Genomic DNA, 22,545 nt, shown 5'->3' with positions numbered 1-22,545 from the left:
CTCATCGAACTAACGCCTGTGTGTCTCATCCAACTAACGCTGTGTGTCTCATCCAACTAACGCCTGTGTGTCAAATCGAACTAACACGTGTGTGTCTCATTTAATTAAAGCCCGTGTGTCTCATCCATATAACGCCTGTGTGTCTCATCCATCTAACATGTGTGCCTCATCCATCTAACGCCTGTGGGTCTCATTCAACTAACGCCTGTGTGTTTCATCCAACTAACGCTGTGTTTCTCATCCAACTAACGCCTGTGTGTCAAATCGAACTAACACGTGTGTGTCTCATCTAATTAAAGCATGTGTGTCTCATCCAACTAAGGCCTGTGTGTCTCATCCATCTAACGCCTGTGTTTCTCATCCATTTCACGCCTCTGTGACTCATCCATCTAACCCCTGTATATTTCATCCATATATCGCTTGTGTGTCTCATCCAACTAACACCTGTGTGCCTCATACATCTAATGTCTATGTGTCTCATCCATCTAATGCCTGTGTGACTTATCCATCTAATGCCTGCGTGACTCATCCATCTAAGGCATTTGTGTCTCATCCATCTATTGCCTGTGTGTCTCAATCTCCTAACGCCTGTGTGTCTTATCCAACTAATGCCCATATGACACATCCATCTAAAGCTTGTGTGTCACATCCATCTATTCCGTGTGTCTCATCTACCTAACCCCTGTGTGTCTCATCCACCCAATGCCTTTGTGTCTCAGACACCAAATGCCTGTGTGACTCATCCAACTAAGGCCTGTGCGTCTCATGCAACTAAAGCCTGTGTGTTTCATCCACCTACGCGCTGTGTGTCACATGCAACTAACATCTGGTGTATCATACAACTCACCCCTGTGTGTCTCATCCAACTAATGCCATTGTGTCTCATCCATCTAAGGCAGCTATGTCTCATCCATCTTATGCCTGTTTGTCTCATCCTCTGAACGCCTGTGTGTCTCGTCCAACTAACCACTGTGTGTATCATCTAAGTAAACCCTGTGTGTCGCATCAATTAATGCCTGTGTGTGTCTACCATTGAAAACCTTTGTGGTCATCCTTCTTATGCCTAAGTGTCACTTCTATCTAACGCTTGTGTGTCGCATCAACTAATGCCTGTGTGTCTCATCCATCTAACTCGTGTGTCTCATCCAACTAACAGCGGTGTGCCTCATCCAACTAACGGCTGTGTGTTTCATCCACCTATCCCCTGTGTGTCTCATTCATCTAACGCCTGTTGGTCTAATCCATCTAACGCCTGTGTGTCTCATCCAACTCATGCCTGTATGTCAAATCTAATTTATGACTTTTTGTCTCATACAACTAACGCCTGTGTGTCTCATCCATCTAAGGCCTCTTTGTCTCATCCAACTAACGGCTGTGTGTCTTATCCAACTAACGCCTGTGTGTCACATCCAACTAACTCCTGTGTGTTTCTACCATCTAACACATTTGTATCTCATCCATCTAATGCAGCTATGTCTCATCCATCTTATGCCTGTTTGTCTCATCCACCGAATGCCTGTGTGTCTCGTCCAACTAACTCCTGTGTTTATCATTTAAGTAAACCCTGTGTGTCACATCAATGAACGCCTGTGTGTCTTCCATAGAAAACTAGCGTGCTCATCCTTCTTCCGCCTGACAGTCATTTCTATCTAACGCTTGTGTGTCCAATCAAACATATGCCTGTGTGTGTCATCCAACTAACGCATGTGTGTCACATCCAACTAACATCTGTGTGTCTCATCCACCTATCCCCTGTGTATCACATCCAACTGACACCTGTGTGGCTCATCCAACTAATGCCAGTGTGTCTCATACAGCTAATGCCAGTGTGTCTCATCCAACACCTGTGTGTTTCTACCATCTAACACTTTTGTGTCTCATCCATCTAAGGCAGCTATGTCTCATCCATTTTATGCCTGTTTGTCTCATCCACCGAATGCCTGTGTGTCTCATCCATCTTACACCTGTGTGTTTCATCCACCTATGCGCTGTGTATCACATCCAACTAATGTCAGTGTGTCTCATCCAACTAGCATCTGTGTGTTTTTTCCACCTATCCCCTGTGTGTCTCATCCAACCAACGGCTGTTTGTTTCATTCACCTATCCCCTGTGTGTCACATCCAACTAACACATGTGTGTCTCATCTAACTAAAGCCTGTGTGTCTCATCCATCTAACGCCTCTTTGTCTCATCCATCTAAGGCATTTGTGACTCATCCACCTAATGCCTGTGTGTCTCAATCTCCTAACGCCTGTGTGTCTTATCCAACTAACACCTGTGTGATTCATCCATCCAACGCCTGTGTGTCACATCCATCTATCCCGTGTGTCTCATCTACCTAACCCCTGTGTGTCTCATACACCCAATGCCTGTGTGTCTCACACACCAAATGTCTGTGTGACTCATCAAACTAACGCCTGTTTGTATCATCCATCTAAATCCTGTGTGTCTCATCCAACTAATGACTGTGTGTCTCATCCAACTAACGGCTGTGTGTCTCATCCAACTAACCCCTGTGTGACTCATCCAACTAACACATGTGTGTCTCAGCCATCTAACGCCTGTGGGTCTCATCCAACTAAAACATGTGTGTCTCATCCATCAAACACCTGTGTGTCTCATTCAACTAACGAATGTGTGTCTCATCCAACAAACGCCTGTGTGTTTCATCCAACTCACGCATGTGTGTCACATCCAACTAACACCTGTGTGTCTCATCCTACTAACGCCTTCGTGTCACATTGAACTAACAACTGTGTGTGTCATCCAACTAACACATGTGTGTCACATCCAACTAACATCTGAGTGTCTCATCCAACTATCCCCTGTGTATCACATCCAACTGACACCTGTGTGGCTCATCCATCTAACGGCTTTGTGTCTCATCCAACTAATGTCAATGTGTCTCATTCAACTAGCATCTGTGTGTTTTTTCCACCTATCCCCTGTGTGTCTCATCCAACTAACACCTGTATGTCTCATCCAACTAACGCCTGTGTCTCTCATCCATCTTACACCTGTGTGTTTCATCCACCTATGCGCTGCGTGTCACATCCAACTAAAACCTGGTGTATCATACAACTCACCCCTGCGTGTCTCATCCAACTAACGGCTGTGTGTCTCATCCAACTAATGGCTGTGTGTCTCATTCAATTAACAGCTGTGTGTCTCATCCAACTAACGCCTGTGTGTCTCATCCAACTAACGGCTGTGTGTTTCATCCACCTATCCCCTGTGTGTCTCATTCATCTAACGCCTGTGTGTCTCATCCATCTAACACATGTGTGTCTCATCCATCTAACGTCTGTTGGTCTAATCCAAATAACGCCTGTGTGTCTCATCCAACACATGCCTGTATGTTAAATCTAATTTATGTCTTTTTGTCTCAAACAACTAACGCCTGTGTGTCTCATCCATCCAAGGCCTCTGTGTCTCATCCAACTAACGGCTGTTCGTTTCATTCACCTATGCGCTGTGTGTCACATCCAACTAACCCCTAGTGTATCATACAACTCACCCCTGTGTGTCTCATCCAACTAACGGCTGTGTGTCTCATCCAACTAACGCCTGTGTCTCTCATCCATCTTACACCTGTGTGTTTCATTCACCTATGCGCTGTGTGTCACATCCAACTAATGTCAGTGTGTCTCATCCAACTAGCATCTGTGTGTTTTTTCCACCTATCCCATGTGTGTCTCATCCAACTAACACCTGTATGTCTCATCCAACTAACAGCTGTGTGTCTCATCCAAATAACGCCTGTGTGTCTAATCCAACTAACGGTTGTGTGTTTCATCCACCTATCCCCTGTGTGTCTCATTCATCTAACGCCTGTGTGTCTCATCCATCTAACGTCTATTGGTCTAATCCAACTAACGCCTGTGTGTCTCATCCAACTCATGCCTGTATATTAAATCTAATTAATGCTTTTTGTCTCATACAACTAACGCCTGTGTGTCTCATCCATCCAAGGCCTCTGTGTCTCATCCAACTAACGGCTGTGTGTGTTGTCCAACTAACGCCTGTGTGTCACATACAATTAACATCAGTGTGTCTCATACACCTATCCCCTATGTATCACATCCAACTGACACCTGTGTGGCTCATCCAACTAATGCCAGTGTGTCTCATCCAACTAATGCCAGTGTGTCTCATCCAACTAGCATCTGTCTGTTTCGTCCACCTATACCCTGTGTGTCTCATCCATCTAACACCTATGTGTTTCATCCACCAATGCACGGTGTGTCACATAAAACTAACAGCTGTGTGTCTCATGCAACTAACGCCTGTGTGTCTCATCCATCTTACACCTGTGTGTCTCATTCAACTAACGCATGTGTGTCACATCCAACTAACACATGCCTGTCTTATCCAACTAACGCCTGTGTGTCACATCCAACTAACGCCGGTGCATGTCATCCAACTAACGCAGGTGTGTCACATCCAACTAACATCTGTGTGTCTCATCCACCTATCTCCTGTGTATCACATCCAACTGACACCTGTGTGGCTCATCCAACTTATGACAGTGTGTCTCATCCAACTAGCATCTGTGTGTTTCGTCCACCTATTCCCTGTGTGTCTCATCCATCTAACACCTTTGTGTTTCATCCACCTGTGCGCTGTGTGTCACATCCAACTAACACCTAGTGTATCATACAACTCACCCCTGTGTGTCTCATCCAACTAACGCCTGTGTGTCTCATCCAACTAACGCCTGTGTGTCTCATCCAGCTAACGGCTGTGTGCCTCATCCAGCTAACGGCTGTGTGTTTCATCCACCTATCCCCTTTGTGTCACATCCAACTAACACCTGTGTGTCTCATCCATCTAAAGCCTGTGTGTCTCATCCATCTAAAGCCTGTGTGTCTCATCCATCTAATGCCTGCGTGCCTCATCCATCTAAGGAATTTGTGTCTCATCCAACTAACGCCTGTGTGTCTCATCCAACTAACGGCTGTGTGTTTCAGCCACATATCCCCCGTGTGTCACATCCAACTAACCCGTGTATGTCTCATCTAACTAAAGCCTGTGTGTCCCATCCATCTAATGCCTGTGTGTCTCATCCACCTAACACATGTGTGTCTCATCCATCTAGCGCATGTGTGTCTCATCCAACAAACATCTGTTTGTTTCGTCCACCTATCCCCTGTGTGTAACATCCAACTAACACCTGGTGTATCATACAACTCACCCCTGTGTGCCTCATCCAACTAATGCCATTGTGTCTCATCCATCTAATGCCTGTGCTTCTCATCCACTTAACGCCTGTGTGACTCATCCATCTAACGCACGTGTTCCTCATCCATCTAAGGCATTTGCGGCTCATCCACCTAATGCTTGTGTGTCTCAATATCCTAACGTCTGTGTATCTTATCCAACTAACACCTGTGTGACTCATCCATCTAACGCCTGTGTGTCACATCCATCTGTCCCGTGTGTCTCATCTACCTAACCTCTGTGGGTCTCGTCCACCCAAAGTCTGTGTGTCTCACACACCAAATTCCTGTGTGTCTCATCCAACTAATGCCTGTGGGTCTCATCCAACTAACACCAGTGTGTCTCATCTAACTAAAGCCTGTGTGTCTCATCCATCTAACGCCAGTGTGTGTCATCCATCTACTACATGTGTGTCTCATCCATCTAACGCCTGTGGGTCTAATCCAACTAACGCCTGTGTGTCACATCCAACTAACACCTGTGTGTTTCTTCCATCTAACACTTTTGTGTCTTATCCATCTAAGGCAGCTATGTTTGTCCCATCCTCCGAACGCCTGTGTGTCTCGTCCAACTAACCACTGTGTGTATCATCTGTAAACCCTGTGTGTCGCATCAATTAATGCCTGTGTGTGTCTTCAATTGAAAACCTGTGTGCTCATCCTTCTTATGCCAGAGTGTCACTTCTATCTAACGCTTGTGTGTCGCATCAACTAATGCCTGTGTGTCTCATCCATCTAACACGTGTGTCTCATCCAACTAACACCTGTGTGTCTCATCCAACTAACGCCTGTGTGTCACATCCAACTAACACCTGTGTGTCTCATCTAACTAAAGCCTGTGTGTCTCATCCATCTAACGCCTGTGTGTGTCATCCATCTAGTACATGTGTGTCTCATCCATCTAACGCCTGTGGGTCTAATCCAACTAACGTCTGTGTGTCTCATCCAACTAACGGCTGTGAGTCTCATCCAACTAACGCCTGTGTGTCACATCCAACTAACACCTGTGTGTTTCTTCCATTTAACACTTTTGTGTCTCATCCATCTAAGGCAGCTATGTTTGTCTCATCCTCCGAACACCTGTGTGTCTCGTCCAACTAACCCCTGTGTGTATCATCTAAGTAAACCGTGTGTGTCGCATCAATTAACACCTGTGTGTGTCTTCCATTGAAAACCTGTGTGCTCATCCTTCTTATGCCAGAGTGTCACTTTTATCTAACGCTTGTGTGTCGCATCAACTAATGCCTGTGTGTCTCATCCATCTAACACGTGTGTCTCATCCAACTAACACCTGTGTGTCTCATCTAACTAACACCTGTGTGTCTCATCCATCTAACGCCTGTCTGTCTTATCCATCTAAGGCATTTGTGTCTCATCCACCTAATGCCTGTGTGTCTCAATCTCCTAACGTCAATGTATCTTATCCAACTAACACCTGTGTGACTCATCCACCCAATGCCTGTGTGTCTCACACACCAAATGCCTGTGTGACTCATCCAACTAACGCCTGTTTGTCTCATCCATCTAAAACCTATGTGTCTCATCCAACTAACGCCTGCGTGTCTCATCCAAATAACGCTAGTTTGTCTTATCCAACTAACGGCTGTGTGATTCATCCACCTATCCCCTGTGTGTCTCATCCTCCCAAAGTTTGTCTGTCACTTCCATCTCATGCCTGTGTGTCAAATCTAACTTATGCCTTTTCGTCTCATCCAACTAACACCTGTGTGTCTCATCCAACTTACGCCTGTGTGTCTCATCCAACTAACGCTTGTGTGTCTCATCCATCTAACGCCTGTGTGTCTCATCCAACTAACGCCTGTGTGTCTCATCCAACTAACGCTTGTGTGTCTCATCCATCTACCACCTGTGTTTCTCGTCCAACTAACGCCTGTGTGTCTCATCCAGCTAACGGCTGTGTGCCTCATCCAGCTAACGGCTGTGTGTTTCATCCACCTATCCCATTTGTGTCACATCCAACTAACACCTGTGTGTCTCATCCATCTAAAGCCTGTGTGTCACATCCAACTAACACCTGTGTGTCTCATCCATCTAAAGCCTGTGTGTCTCATCCATCTAACACCTTTGTGTCTCATCCATCTAAAGCCTGTGTGTCTCATCCATCTAATGCCTGCGTGACTCATCCATCTAAGGAATTTGTGTCTCATCCATCTATTGCATGTGTGTCTCATCCAACTAACGCCTGTGTGTCTCATCTAACTAAAGCCTGTGTGTCTCATCCATCTAATGCCTGTGTGTTTCATCCACCTAACATATGTGTGTCTCATCCATCTAGCGCATGTGTGTCTCATCCAACAAACATCTGTTTGTTTCATCCACCTATCCCCTGTGTGTAACATCCAACTAACACCTGGTGTATCATACAACTCACCCCTGTGTGCCTCATCCAACTAATGCCATTGTGTCTCATCCATCTAACGCCTGTGCTTCTCATCCACTTAACGCCTGTGTGACTCATCCATCTAACGCACGTGTTCCTCATCCATCTAAGGCATTTGTGTCTCATCCACCTAATGCTTGTGTGTCTCAATCTCCTAACGTCTGTGTATCTTATCCAACTAACACCTGTGTGACTCATCCATCTAACGCCTGTGTGTCACATCCATCTGTCCCGTGTGTCACATCTACCTAACCTCTGTGGGTCTCGTCCACCCAAAGTCTGTGTGTCTCACACACCAAATTCCTGTGTGTCTCATCCAACTAACACATGTGTGTCTCATCCAACTAATGCCTGTGGGTCTCATCCAACTAACACCTGTGTGTCTCATCTAACTAAAGCCTGTGTGTCTCATCCATCTAACGCCTGTGTGTGTCATCAATCTACTACATGTGTGTCTCATCCATCTAACGCCTGTGGGTCTAATCCAACTAACGTCTGTGTGTCTCATCCAACTAACGGCTGTGAGTCTCATCCAACAAACGCCTGTGTGTCACATCCAACTAACACCTGTGTGTTTCTTCCATCTAACACTTTTGTGTCTTATCCATCTAAGGCAGCTATGTTTGTCTCATCCTCCGAACGCCTGTGTGTCTCGTCCAACTAACCCCTGTGTGTATCATCTAAGTAAACCCTGTGTGTCGCATCAATTAATGCCTGTGTGTGTCTTCAATTGAAAACCTGTGTGCTCATCCTTCTTATGCCAGAGTGTCACTTCTATCTAACGCTTGTGTGTCGCATCAACTAATGCCTGTGTGTCTCATCCATCTAACACGTGTGTCTCATCCAACTAACACCTGTGTGTCTCATCCAACTAACGCCTGTGTGTCACATCCAACTAACACCTGTGTGTCTCATCTAACTAAAGCCTGTGTGTCTCATCCATCTAACGCCTGTGTGTGTCATCCATCTAGTACATGTGTGTCTCATCCATCTAACGCCTGTGGGTCTAATCCAACTAACGTCTGTGTGTCTCATCCAACTAACGGCTGTGAGTCTCATCCAACTAACGCCTGTGTGTCACATCCAACTAACACCTGTGTGTTTCTTCCATCTAACACTTTTGTGTCTCATCCATCTAAGGCAGCTATGTTTGTCTCATCCTCCGAACACCTGTGTGTCTCGTCCAACTAACCACTGTGTGTATCATCTAAGTAAACCGTGTGTGTCGCATCAATTAACACCTGTGTGTGTCTTCCATTGAAAACCTGTGTGCTCATCCTTCTTATGCCAGAGTGTCACTTCTATCTAACGCTTGTGTGTCGCATCAACTAATGCCTGTGTGTCTCATCCATCTAACACGTGTGTCTCATCCAACTAACACCTGTGTGTCTCATCTAACTAACATCTGTGTGTCACATCCAACTAACACCTGTGTGTCTCATCTAACTAAAGCCTGTGTGTCTCATCCATCTAAAACCTGTATGTCTCATCCAACTAACGCCTGCGTGTCTCATCCAAATAACGCTAGTTTGTCTTATCCAACTAACGGCTGTGTGATTCATCCACCTATCCCCTGTGTATCTCATCCTCCCAAAGTTTGTCTGTCACTTCCATCTCATGCCTGTGTGTCAAATCTAACTTATGCCTTTTTGTCTCATCCAACTAACACCTGTGTGTCTCATCCAACTTATGCCTGTGTGTCTCATCCAACTAATGCTTGTGTGTCTCATCCATCTAACGCCTGTGTGTCTCATCCAACTAACGCCTGTGTGTCTCATCCAACTAACGCTTGTGTGTCTCATCCATCTACCACCTGTGTTTCTCGTCCAACTAACGCTTGTGTGTCTCATCCATCTAACACCTGTGTGTCTCATCCAACTAACGCCTGTGTGTCTCATCCATCTAACGCCTTTCTGTCTCATCGATCTACCACCTGTGTGTCTCATCCAACTAACGCCTGTGTCTCATCCAACTAACGCTTGTGTGTCTCATCCATCTAACACCTGTGTCTCATCCAACTAATGCCTGTGTGTCTCATCCAACTAACGCTTGTGTGTCTCATCCATCTAACACCTGTGTGTCTAATCCAACTAACACCTGTGTGTCTCATCCAACTAACGCTTGTGTGTCTCATCCATCTAACCCCTGTGTGTCTCATCCAACTAACGCCTGTGTGTCTCATCCATCTAACGCCTTTCTGTCTCATCCATCTACCACCTGTGTTTCTCATCCAACTAACGCCTGTGTGTCTCATCCAACTCCTGCATCTATGTCAAATCTAATTTATGCCTTTTTGTCTCATACAACTAACACCTGTGTGTCTCATCCATCTAAGGCCTCTGTGTCTCATCCAACTAATGGCTGTGTGTCTTATCCAACTAACGCCTGTGTGTCACATCCAACTAACTCCTGTGTGTTTCTACCATCTAACACTTTTGTATCTCATCCATCTAAGGCAGCTATGTTTCATCCATCTTATGCCTGTTTGTCTCATCCACCGAATGCCTGTGTGTCTCGTCCAAGTAACTCCTGTGTGTATCATTTAAGTAAACCCTGTGTGTCACATCAATGAATGCCTGTGTGTCTTCCATAGAAAACCAGTGTGCTCATCCTTCTTCCGCCTGAATGTCATTTCTATCTAACGTTTGTGCGTCCAATCAAACATACGCCTGTGTGTGTCATCCAACTAACGCATGTGTGTCACATCCAACTAACATCTGTGTGTCTCATCCACCTATCCCCTGTGTATCACATCCAACTGACACCTGTGTGGCTCATCCAACTAATGCCAGTGTGTCTCATACAGCTAAAGCCAGTGTGTCTCATCCAACTAGCATCTGTGTGTTTCGTCCACTTATCCCCTGTGTGTCTCATCCATCTAACACCTTTGTGTTTCATCCACCAATGCACGGTTTGTCACATCCAACTAACAGCAGTGTGTCTCATGCAACTAACGCCTGTGTGTCTCATCCACCTATCCCCTGTGTGTCTCATTCATCTAACGCCTGTGTGTCTCATCCATTTAACACCTGCCTGTCTTATACAACTAACGCCTGTGTGTCACATCCAACTAACACCTGTGTGTTTCTACCATCTAACACTTTTGTGTCTCATCCATCTAAGGCAGCTATGTCTCATCCATTTTATGCCTGTTTGTCTCATCCACCGAATGCCTGTGTGTCTCATCCATCTTACACCTGTGTGTTTCATCCACCTATGCGCTGTGTGTCACATCCAACTAATGTCAGTGTGACTCAACCAACTAGCATCTGTGTGTTTTTTCCACCTATCCCCTGTGTGTCTCATCCAACCAACGGCTGTTTGTTTCATCCACCTATCCCCTGTGTGTCACATCCAACTAACACATGTGTGTCTCATCTAACTAAAGCCTGTGTGTCTCATCCAACTAAGGCCTGTGTGTCTCTTCCATCTAACGCCTGTGTTTCTCATCCATTTCACGCCTCTGTGACTCATCCATCTAACCCCTGTATATTTCATCCATATATCGCTTGTGTGTCTCATCCAACTAACACCTGTGTGCCTCATACATTTAATGCCTATGTGTCTCATCCATCTAATGCCTGTGTGACTTATCCATCTAATGCCTGCGTGACTCATCCATCTAAGGCATTTGTGTCTCATCCATCTATTGCCTGTGTGTCTCAATCTCCTAACGCCTGTGTGTCTTATCCAACTAACGCCCGTGTGACACATCCATCTAACGCTTGTGTGTCACATCCATCTATTCCGTGTGTCTCATCTACCTAACCCCTGTGTGTCTCATCCACCCAATGCCTTTGTGTCTCAGACACCAAATGCCTGTGTGACTCATCCAACTAAGGCCTGTGTGTCTCATGCATCTAAAGCCTGTGTGTTTCATCCACCTACGCGCTGTGCGTCACATCCAACTAACATCTGGTGTATCATACAACTCACCCCTGTGTTTCTCATCCAACTAATGCCATTGTGTCTCATCCATCTAAGGCAGCTATATCTCATCCATCTTATGCCTGTTTGTCTCATCCTCCGAACGCCTGTGTGTCTCGTCCAACTAACCACTGTGTGTATCCTCTAAGTAAACCCTGTGTGTCGCATCAATTAATGCCTGTGTGTGTCTTCCATTGAAAACCTTTGTGGTCATCCTTCTTACGCCTAAGTGTCTCTTCTATCTAACGCTTGTGTGTCGCATCAACTAATGCCTGTGTGTCTCATCCATCTAACACGTGTGTCTCATCCAAATAACAGCGGTGTGCCTCATCCAACTAACGGCTGTGTGTTTCATCCACCTATCCCCTGTGTGTCTTATTCATCTAACGCCTGTGTGTCTGATCCATCTAACACATGGGTGTCTCATCCATCTAACGTCTGTTGGTCTAATCCAACTAACGCCTGTGTGTCTCATCCAACTCCTGCATCTATGTCAAATCTAGTTTATGCCTTTTTGTCTCATACAACTAACACCTGTGTGTCTCATCCATCTAAGGCCTCTGTGTCTCATCCAACTAATGGCTGTGTGTCTTATCCAACTAACGCCTGTGTGTCACATCCAACTAACTCCTGTGTGTTTCTACCATCTAACACTTTTGTATCTCATCCATCTAAGGCAGCTATGTTTCATCCATCTTATGCCTGTTTGTCTCATCCACCGAATGCCTGTGTGTCTCGTCCAAGTAACTCCTGTGTGTATCATTTAAGTAAACCCTGTGTGTCACATCAATGAATGCCTGTGTGTCTTCCATAGAAAACCAGTGTGCTCATCCTTCTTCCGCCTGAATGTCATTTCTATCTAACGTTTGTGTGTCCAATCAAACATACGCCTGTGTGTGTCATCCAACTAACGCATGTGTGTCACATCCAACTAACATCTGTGTGTCTCATCCACCTATCCCCTGTGTATCACATCCAACTGACACCTGTGTGGCTCATCCAACTAATGCCAGTGTGTCTCATACAGCTAAAGCCAGTGTGTCTCATCCAACTAGCATCTGTGTGTTTCGTCCACTTATCCCCTGTGTGTCTCATCCATCTAACACCTTTGTGTTTCATCCACCAATGCACGGTTTGTCACATCCAACTAACAGCAGTGTGTCTCATGCAACTAACGCCTGTGTGTCTCATCTACCTATCCCCTGTGTGTCTCATTCATCTAACGCCTGTGTGTCTCATCCATTTAACACCTGCCTGTCTTATACAACTAACGCCTGTGTGTCACATCCAACTAACACCTGTGTGTTTCTACCATCTAACACTTTTGTGTCTCATCCATCTAAGGCAGCTATGTCTCATCCATTTTATGCCTGTTTGTCTCATCCACCGAATGCCTGTGTGTCTCATCCATCTTACACCTGTGTGTTTCATCCACCTATGCGCTGTGTGTCACATCCAACTAATGTCAGTGTGACTCAACCAACTAGCATCTGTGTGTTTTTTCCACCTATCCCCTGTGTGTCTCATCCAACCAACGGCTGTTTGTTTCATCCACCTATCCCCTGTGTGTCACATCCAACTAACACATGTGTGTCTCATCTAACTAAAGCCTGTGTGTCTCATCCATCTAACGCCTCTTTGTCTCATCCATCTAAGGCATTTGTGACTCATCCACCTAATGCCTGTGTGTCTCAATCTCCTAACGCCTGTGTGTCTTATCCAACTAACACCTGTGTGATTCATCCATCCAACGCCTGTGTGTCACATCCATCTATCCCGTGTGTCTCATCTACCTAACCCCTGTGTGTCTCATACACCAATGCCTGTGTGTCTCACACACCAAATGTCTGTGTGACTCATCAAACTAACGCCTGTTTGTATCATCCATCTAAATCCTGTGTGTCTCATTCAACTAATGACTGTGTGTCTCATCCAACTAACAGCTGTGTGTCTCATCCAACTAACCCCTTTGTGACTCATCCAACTAACACATGTGTGTCTCAGCCATCTAACGCCTGTGGGTCTCATCCAACTAAAACATGTGTGTCTCATCCATCAAACACCTGTGTGTCTCATTCAACTAACGAATGTGTGTCTCATCCAACAAACGCCTGTGTGTTTCATCCAACTCACGCATGTGTGTCACATCCAACTAACATCTGAGTGTCTCATCCAACTATCCCCTGTGTATCACATCCAACTGACACCTATGTGGCTCATCCATCTAACGGCTTTGTGTCTCATCCAACTAATGTCAATGTGTCTCATTCAACTAGCATCTGTGTGTTTTTTCCACCTATCCCCTGTGTGTCTCATCCAACTAACACCTGTATGTCTCATCCAACTAACGCCTGTGTCTCTCATCCATCTTACACCTGTGTGTTTCATCCACCTATGCGCTGTGTGTCACATCCAACTAAAACCTGGTGTATCATACAACTCACCCCTGCGTGTCTCATCCAACTAACGGCTGTGTGTCTCATCCATCTAACGGCTGTGTGTCTCATTCAATTAACAGCTGTGTGTCTCATCCAACTAACGCCTGTGTGTCTCATCCAACTAACGGCTGTGTGTTTCATCCACCTATCCCCTGTGTGTCTCATTCATCTAACGCCTGTGTGTCTCATCCATCTAACACATGTGTGTCTCATCCATCTAACGTCTGTTGGTCTAATCCAAATAACGCCTGTGTGTCTCATCCAACACATGCCTGTATGTTAAATCTAATTTATGCCTTTTTGTCTCATACAACTAACGCCTGTGTGTCTCATCCATCCAAGGCCTCTGTGTCTCATCCAACTAACGGCTGTTCGTTTCATTCACCTATGCGCTGTGTGTCACATCCAACTAACCCCTAGTGTATCATACAACTCACCCCTGTGTGTCTCATCCAACTAACGGCTGTGTGTCTCATCCAACTAACGCCTGTGTCTCTCATCCATTTTACACCTGTGTGTTTCATTCACCTATGTGCTGTGTGTCACATCCAACTAATGTCAGTGTGTCTCATCCAACTAGCATCTGTGTGTTTTTTCCACCTATCCCATGTGTGTCTCATCCAACTAACACCTGTATGTCTCATCCAACTAACATCTGTGTGTCTCATCCAAATAACGCCTGTGTGTCTAATCCAACTAACGGTTGTGTGTTTCATCCACCTATCCCCTGAGTGTCTCATCCAACTAATGCTGTGTGTCTCATCCAACTAATGCCTGTGTGTCAAATCGAACTAACACGTGTGTGTCTCATCTAATTAAAGCCTGTGTGTCTCATCCATCTAATCTGTGTGACTCATCCAACTAATGCCTGTGTGTCTCATCCATCAAACGCCTGTGTTTCTCATCCATTTCAAGCCTCTGTGACTCATCCATCTAATCCCTGTATATTTCATCGATATATCGCTTGTGTGTCTCATCCAACTAACACCTGTGTGCCTCATACATCTAATGCCTATGTGTCTCATCCATCTAATGCTTGTGTGACTTATCCATCTAATGCCTGCGTGACTCATCCATCTAAGGCATTTTTGTCTCATCCATCTCACACATGTGTGTCACATCCATATAATACCTGTGAGTCCCATCCAACTAACGCCTGTGTGTATCATGCAAATAACAGCTGCGAGTCTCATCAACTAACGCCTGTGTGTCTCATCAAACTAAGGCCTGTGTGTCTCATCCAACTAACGCCTGTGTGTCTCATCCATCTAACCTCTGTGTGACTCATCCAACTAATACCTGTGTGTCTCATCCATCTAACACCTGTGTGTCTCATCCAAGTAATGCCATTGTGTCTCATCCATCTAACGCCTGTGTTTCTCATCCACGTAACAACTGTGTGACTCATCGATATAACTTCCGTGTTCCTCATCCATCTAAGGCATTTGTGTCTCATCCACCTAAAGCCTGTGTGTCTCAATCTCCTAACGACTGTGTATCTTATCCAACTAACACCTGTGTGACTCATCCATCTATCGCCTGTGTGTCACATCCATCTATCCCGTGTGTCTCATCTACCTAACCCCTGTGTGTTTCATCCAACTAACACATGTGTGTCTCATCCATCTAATGCTTGTGTGTCTCATCCAACTAACGGCTGTGTGTCTCATCCAACTAACGCATGTGTGTCTCATCCAACTAACATCTGTTTGTTTCATCCACCTATCCCCTGTGTGTAACATCCAACTAACATGTGTGTGTCTCATCTAACTAACGCCTGTGTGTCTCACCCATCTAACGCCTATTTGTCTCATCCAACTAACACATGTGTGTCTCATCCATCTAACGCCTGTGTGTCTCATCCATCTAACGCCTGTGGGTCTCATCCAACTAACGCCTGTGTGTCTCATGCAAATAACACATGTGTGTCATATCCATCTAACGCCTGTGTGTCTCATGCAACTAACGCCTGTGTGTCTCATCCATCTAACACCTGTATATTTCATCCATATAACGCTTGTGTGTCACATCCAACTAACACCTGGTGTATCATACAACTCACCCCTTGTGTCTCATCGAACTAACGCCTGTGTGTCTCATCCAACTAACGCTGTGTGTCTCATCCAACTAACGCCTGTGTGTCAAATCGAACTAACACGTGTGTGTCTCATTTAATTAAAGCCCGTGTGTCTCATCCATATAACGCCTGTGTGTCTCATCCATCTAACATGTGTGCCTCATCCATCTAACGCCTGTGGGTCTCATTCAACTAACGCCTGTGTGTCTCATCCAACTAACGCTGTGTTTCTCATCCAACTAACGCCTGTGTGTCAAATCGAACTAACACGTGTGTGTCTCATCTAATTAAAGCATGTGTGTCTCATCCAACTAAGGCCTGTGTGTCTCATCCATCTAACGCCTGTGTTTCTCATCCATTTCACGCCTCTGTGACTCATCCATCTAACCCCTGTATATTTCATCCATATATCGCTTGTGTGTCTCATCCAACTAACACCTGTGTGCCTCATACATCTAATGTCTATGTGTCTCATCCATCTAATGCCTGTGTGACTTATCCATCTAATGCCTGCGTGACTCATCCATCTAAGGCATTTGTGTCTCATCCATCTATTGCCTGTGTGTCTCAATCTCCTAACGCCTGTGTGTCTTATCCAACTAATGCCCATATGACACATCCATCTAAAGCTTGTGTGTCACATCCATCTATTCCGTGTGTCTCATCTACCTAACCCCTGTGTGTCTCATCCACCCAATGCCTTTGTGTCTCAGACACCAAATGCCTGTGTGACTCATCCAACTAAGGCCTGTGCGTCTCATGCAACTAAAGCCTGTGTGTTTCATCCACCTACGCGCTGTGTGTCACATGCAACTAACATCTGGTGTATCATACAACTCACCCCTGTGTGTCTCATCCAACTAATGCCATTGTGTCTCATCCATCTAAGGCAGCTATGTCTCATCCATCTTATGCCTGTTTGTCTCATCCTCTGAACGCCTGTGTGTCTCGTCCAACTAACCACTGTGTGTATCATCTAAGTAAACCCTGTGTGTCGCATCAATTAATGCCTGTGTGTGTCTACCATTGAAAACCTTTGTGGTCATCCTTCTTATGCCTAAGTGTCACTTCTATCTAACGCTTGTGTGTCGCATCAACTAATGCCTGTGTGTCTCATCCATCTAACTCGTGTGTCTCATCCAACTAACAGCGGTGTGCCTCATCCAACTAACGGCTGTGTGTTTCATCCACCTATCCCCTGTGTGTCTCATTCATCTAACGCCTGTTGGTCTAATCCATCTAACGCCTGTGTGTCTCATCCAACTCATGCCTGTATGTCAAATCTAATTTATGACTTTTTGTCTCATACAACTAACGCCTGTGTGTCTCATCCATCTAAGGCCTCTTTGTCTCATCCAACTAACGGCTGTGTGTCTTATCCAACTAACGCCTGTGTGTCACATCCAACTAACTCCTGTGTGTTTCTACCATCTAACACATTTGTATCTCATCCATCTAATGCAGCTATGTCTCATCCATCTTATGCCTGTTTGTCTCATCCACCGAATGCCTGTGTGTCTCGTCCAACTAACTTCTGTGTTTATCATTTAAGTAAACCCTGTGTGTCACATCAATGAACGCCTGTGTGTCTTCCATAGAAAACTAGCGTGCTCATCCTTCTTCCGCCTGACAGTCATTTCTATCTAACGCTTGTGTGTCCAATCAAACATATGCCTGTGTGTGTCATCCAACTAACGCATGTGTGTCACATCCAACTAACATCTGTGTGTCTCATCCACCTATCCCCTGTGTATCACATCCAACTGACACCTGTGTGGCTCATCCAACTAATGCCAGTGTGTCTCATACAGCTAATGCCAGTGTGTCTCATCCAACACCTGTGTGTTTCTACCATCTAACACTTTTGTGTCTCATCCATCTAAGGCAGCTATGTCTCATCCATTTTATGCCTGTTTGTCTCATCCACCGAATGCCTGTGTGTCTCATCCATCTTACACCTGTGTGTTTCATCCACCTATGCGCTGTGTATCACAGCCAACTAATGTCAGTGTGTCTCATCCAACTAGCATCTGTGTGTTTTTTCCACCTATCCCCTGTGTGTCTCATCCAACCAACGGCTGTTTGTTTCATTCACCTATCCCCTGTGTGTCACATCCAACTAACACATGTGTGTCTCATCTAACTAAAGCCTGTGTGTCTCATCCATCTAACGCCTCTTTGTCTCATCCATCTAAGGCATTTGTGACTCATCCACCTAATGCCTGTGTGTCTCAATCTCCTAACGCCTGTGTGTCTTATCCAACTAACACCTGTGTGATTCATCCATCCAACGCCTGTGTGTCACATCCATCTATCCCGTGTGTCTCATCTACCTAACCCCTGTGTGTCTCATACACCCAATGCCTGTGTGTCTCACACACCAAATGTCTGTGTGACTCATCAAACTAACGCCTGTTTGTATCATCCATCTAAATCCTGTGTGTCTCATCCAACTAATGACTGTGTGTCTCATCCAACTAACGGCTGTGTGTCTCATCCAACTAACCCCTGTGTGACTCATCCAACTAACACATGTGTGTCTCAGCCATCTAACGCCTGTGGGTCTCATCCAACTAAAACATGTGTGTCTCATCCATCAAACACCTGTGTGTCTCATTCAACTAACGAATGTGTGTCTCATCCAACAAACGCCTGTGTGTTTCATCCAACTCACGCATGTGTGTCACATCCAACTAACACCTGTGTGTCTCATCCTACTAATGCCTTCGTGTCACATTGAACTAACAACTGTGTGTGTCATCCAACTAACACATGTGTGTCACATCCAACTAACATCTGAGTGTCTCATCCAACTATCCCCTGTGTATCACATCCAACTAACTCCTGTGTGTTTCTACCATCTAACACTTTTGTATCTCATCCATCTAAGGCAGCTATGTTTCATCCATCTTATGCCTGTTTGTCTCATCCACCGAATGCCTGTGTGTCTCGTCCAAGTAACTCCTGTGTGTATCATTTAAGTAAACCCTGTGTGTCACATCAATGAATGCCTGTGTGTCTTCCATAGAAAACCAGTGTGCTCATCCTTCTTCCGCCTGAATGTCATTTCTATCTAACGTTTGTGTGTCCAATCAAACATACGCCTGTGTGTGTCATCCAACTAACGCATGTGTGTCACATCCAACTAACATCTGTGTGTCTCATCCACCTATCCCCTGTGTATCACATCCAACTGACACCTGTGTGGCTCATCCAACTAATGCCAGTGTGTCTCATACAGCTAAAGCCAGTGTGTCTCATCCAACTAGCATCTGTGTGTTTCGTCCACTTATCCCCTGTGTGTCTCATCCATCTAACACCTTTGTGTTTCATCCACCAATGCACGGTTTGTCACATCCAACTAACAGCAGTGTGTCTCATGCAACTAACGCCTGTGTGTCTCATCTACCTATCCCCTGTGTGTCTCATTCATCTAACGCCTGTGTGTCTCATCCATTTAACACCTGCCTGTCTTATACAACTAACGCCTGTGTGTCACATCCAACTAACACCTGTGTGTTTCTACCATCTAACACTTTTGTGTCTCATCCATCTAAGGCAGCTATGTCTCATCCATTTTATGCCTGTTTGTCTCATCCACCGAATGCCTGTGTGTCTCATCCATCTTACACCTGTGTGTTTCATCCACCTATGCGCTGTGTGTCACATCCAACTAATGTCAGTGTGACTCAACCAACTAGCATCTGTGTGTTTTTTCCACCTATCCCCTGTGTGTCTCATCCAACCAACGGCTGTTTGTTTCATCCACCTATCCCCTGTGTGTCACATCCAACTAACACATGTGTGTCTCATCTAACTAAAGCCTGTGTGTCTCATCCATCTAACGCCTCTTTGTCTCATCCATCTAAGGCATTTGTGACTCATCCACCTAATGCCTGTGTGTCTCAATCTCCTAACGCCTGTGTGTCTTATCCAACTAACACCTGTGTGATTCATCCATCCAACGCCTGTGTGTCACATCCATCTATCCCGTGTGTCTCATCTACCTAACCCCTGTGTGTCTCATACACCAATGCCTGTGTGTCTCACACACCAAATGTCTGTGTGACTCATCAAACTAACGCCTGTTTGTATCATCCATCTAAATCCTGTGTGTCTCATTCAACTAATGACTGTGTGTCTCATCCAACTAACAGCTGTGTGTCTCATCCAACTAACCCCTTTGTGACTCATCCAACTAACACATGTGTGTCTCAGCCATCTAACGCCTGTGGGTCTCATCCAACTAAAACATGTGTGTCTCATCCATCAAACACCTGTGTGTCTCATTCAACTAACGAATGTGTGTCTCATCCAACAAACGCCTGTGTGTTTCATCCAACTCACGCATGTGTGTCACATCCAACTAACATCTGAGTGTCTCATCCAACTATCCCCTGTGTATCACATCCAACTGACACCTATGTGGCTCATCCATCTAACGGCTTTGTGTCTCATCCAACTAATGTCAATGTGTCTCATTCAACTAGCATCTGTGTGTTTTTTCCACCTATCCCCTGTGTGTCTCATCCAACTAACACCTGTATGTCTCATCCAACTAACGCCTGTGTCTCTCATCCATCTTACACCTGTGTGTTTCATCCACCTATGCGCTGTGTGTCACATCCAACTAAAACCTGGTGTATCATACAACTCACCCCTGCGTGTCTCATCCAACTAACGGCTGTGTGTCTCATCCATCTAACGGCTGTGTGTCTCATTCAATTAACAGCTGTGTGTCTCATCCAACTAACGCCTGTGTGTCTCATCCAACTAACGGCTGTGTGTTTCATCCACCTATCCCCTGTGTGTCTCATTCATCTAACGCCTGTGTGTCTCATCCATCTAACACATGTGTGTCTCATCCATCTAACGTCTGTTGGTCTAATCCAAATAACGCCTGTGTGTCTCATCCAACACATGCCTGTATGTTAAATCTAATTTATGCCTTTTTGTCTCATACAACTAACGCCTGTGTGTCTCATCCATCCAAGGCCTCTGTGTCTCATCCAACTAACGGCTGTTCGTTTCATTCACCTATGCGCTGTGTGTCACATCCAACTAACCCCTAGTGTATCATACAACTCACCCCTGTGTGTCTCATCCAACTAACGGCTGTGTGTCTCATCCAACTAACGCCTGTGTCTCTCATCCATTTTACACCTGTGTGTTTCATTCACCTATGTGCTGTGTGTCACATCCAACTAATGTCAGTGTGTCTCATCCAACTAGCATCTGTGTGTTTTTTCCACCTATCCCATGTGTGTCTCATCCAACTAACACCTGTATGTCTCATCCAACTAACATCTGTGTGTCTCATCCAAATAACGCCTGTGTGTCTAATCCAACTAACGGTTGTGTGTTTCATCCACCTATCCCCTGAGTGTCTCATCCAACTAATGCTGTGTGTCTCATCCAACTAATGCCTGTGTGTCAAATCGAACTAACACGTGTGTGTCTCATCTAATTAAAGCCTGTGTGTCTCATCCATCTAATCTGTGTGACTCATCCAACTAATGCCTGTGTGTCTCATCCATCAAACGCCTGTGTTTCTCATCCATTTCAAGCCTCTGTGACTCATCCATCTAATCCCTGTATATTTCATCGATATATCGCTTGTGTGTCTCATCCAACTAACACCTGTGTGCCTCATACATCTAATGCCTATGTGTCTCATCCATCTAATGCTTGTGTGACTTATCCATCTAATGCCTGCGTGACTCATCCATCTAAGGCATTTTTGTCTCATCCATCTCACACATGTGTGTCACATCCATATAATACCTGTGAGTCCCATCCAACTAACGCCTGTGTGTATCATGCAAATAACAGCTGCGAGTCTCATCAACTAACGCCTGTGTGTCTCATCAAACTAAGGCCTGTGTGTCTCATCCAACTAACGCCTGTGTGTCTCATCCATCTAACCTCTGTGTGACTCATCCAACTAATACCTGTGTGTCTCATCCATCTAACACCTGTGTGTCTCATCCAAGTAATGCCATTGTGTCTCATCCATCTAACGCCTGTGTTTCTCATCCACGTAACAACTGTGTGACTCATCGATATAACTTCCGTGTTCCTCATCCATCTAAGGCATTTGTGTCTCATCCACCTAAAGCCTGTGTGTCTCAATCTCCTAACGACTGTGTATCTTATCCAACTAACACCTGTGTGACTCATCCATCTATCGCCTGTGTGTCACATCCATCTATCCCGTGTGTCTCATCTACCTAACCCCTGTGTGTTTCATCCAACTAACACATGTGTGTCTCATCCATCTAATGCTTGTGTGTCTCATCCAACTAACGGCTGTGTGTCTCATCCAACTAACGCATGTGTGTCTCATCCAACTAACATCTGTTTGTTTCATCCACCTATCCCCTGTGTGTAACATCCAACTAACATGTGTGTGTCTCATCTAACTAACGCCTGTGTGTCTCACCCATCTAACGCCTATTTGTCTCATCCAACTAACACATGTG

This window comes from Narcine bancroftii, unplaced genomic scaffold (genome assembly GCF_036971445.1).
Source record: "Narcine bancroftii isolate sNarBan1 unplaced genomic scaffold, sNarBan1.hap1 Scaffold_287, whole genome shotgun sequence".
Lineage (NCBI taxonomy): Eukaryota > Metazoa > Chordata > Chondrichthyes > Torpediniformes > Narcinidae > Narcine > Narcine bancroftii.
This window is presented reverse-complemented; position numbering follows the sequence as displayed.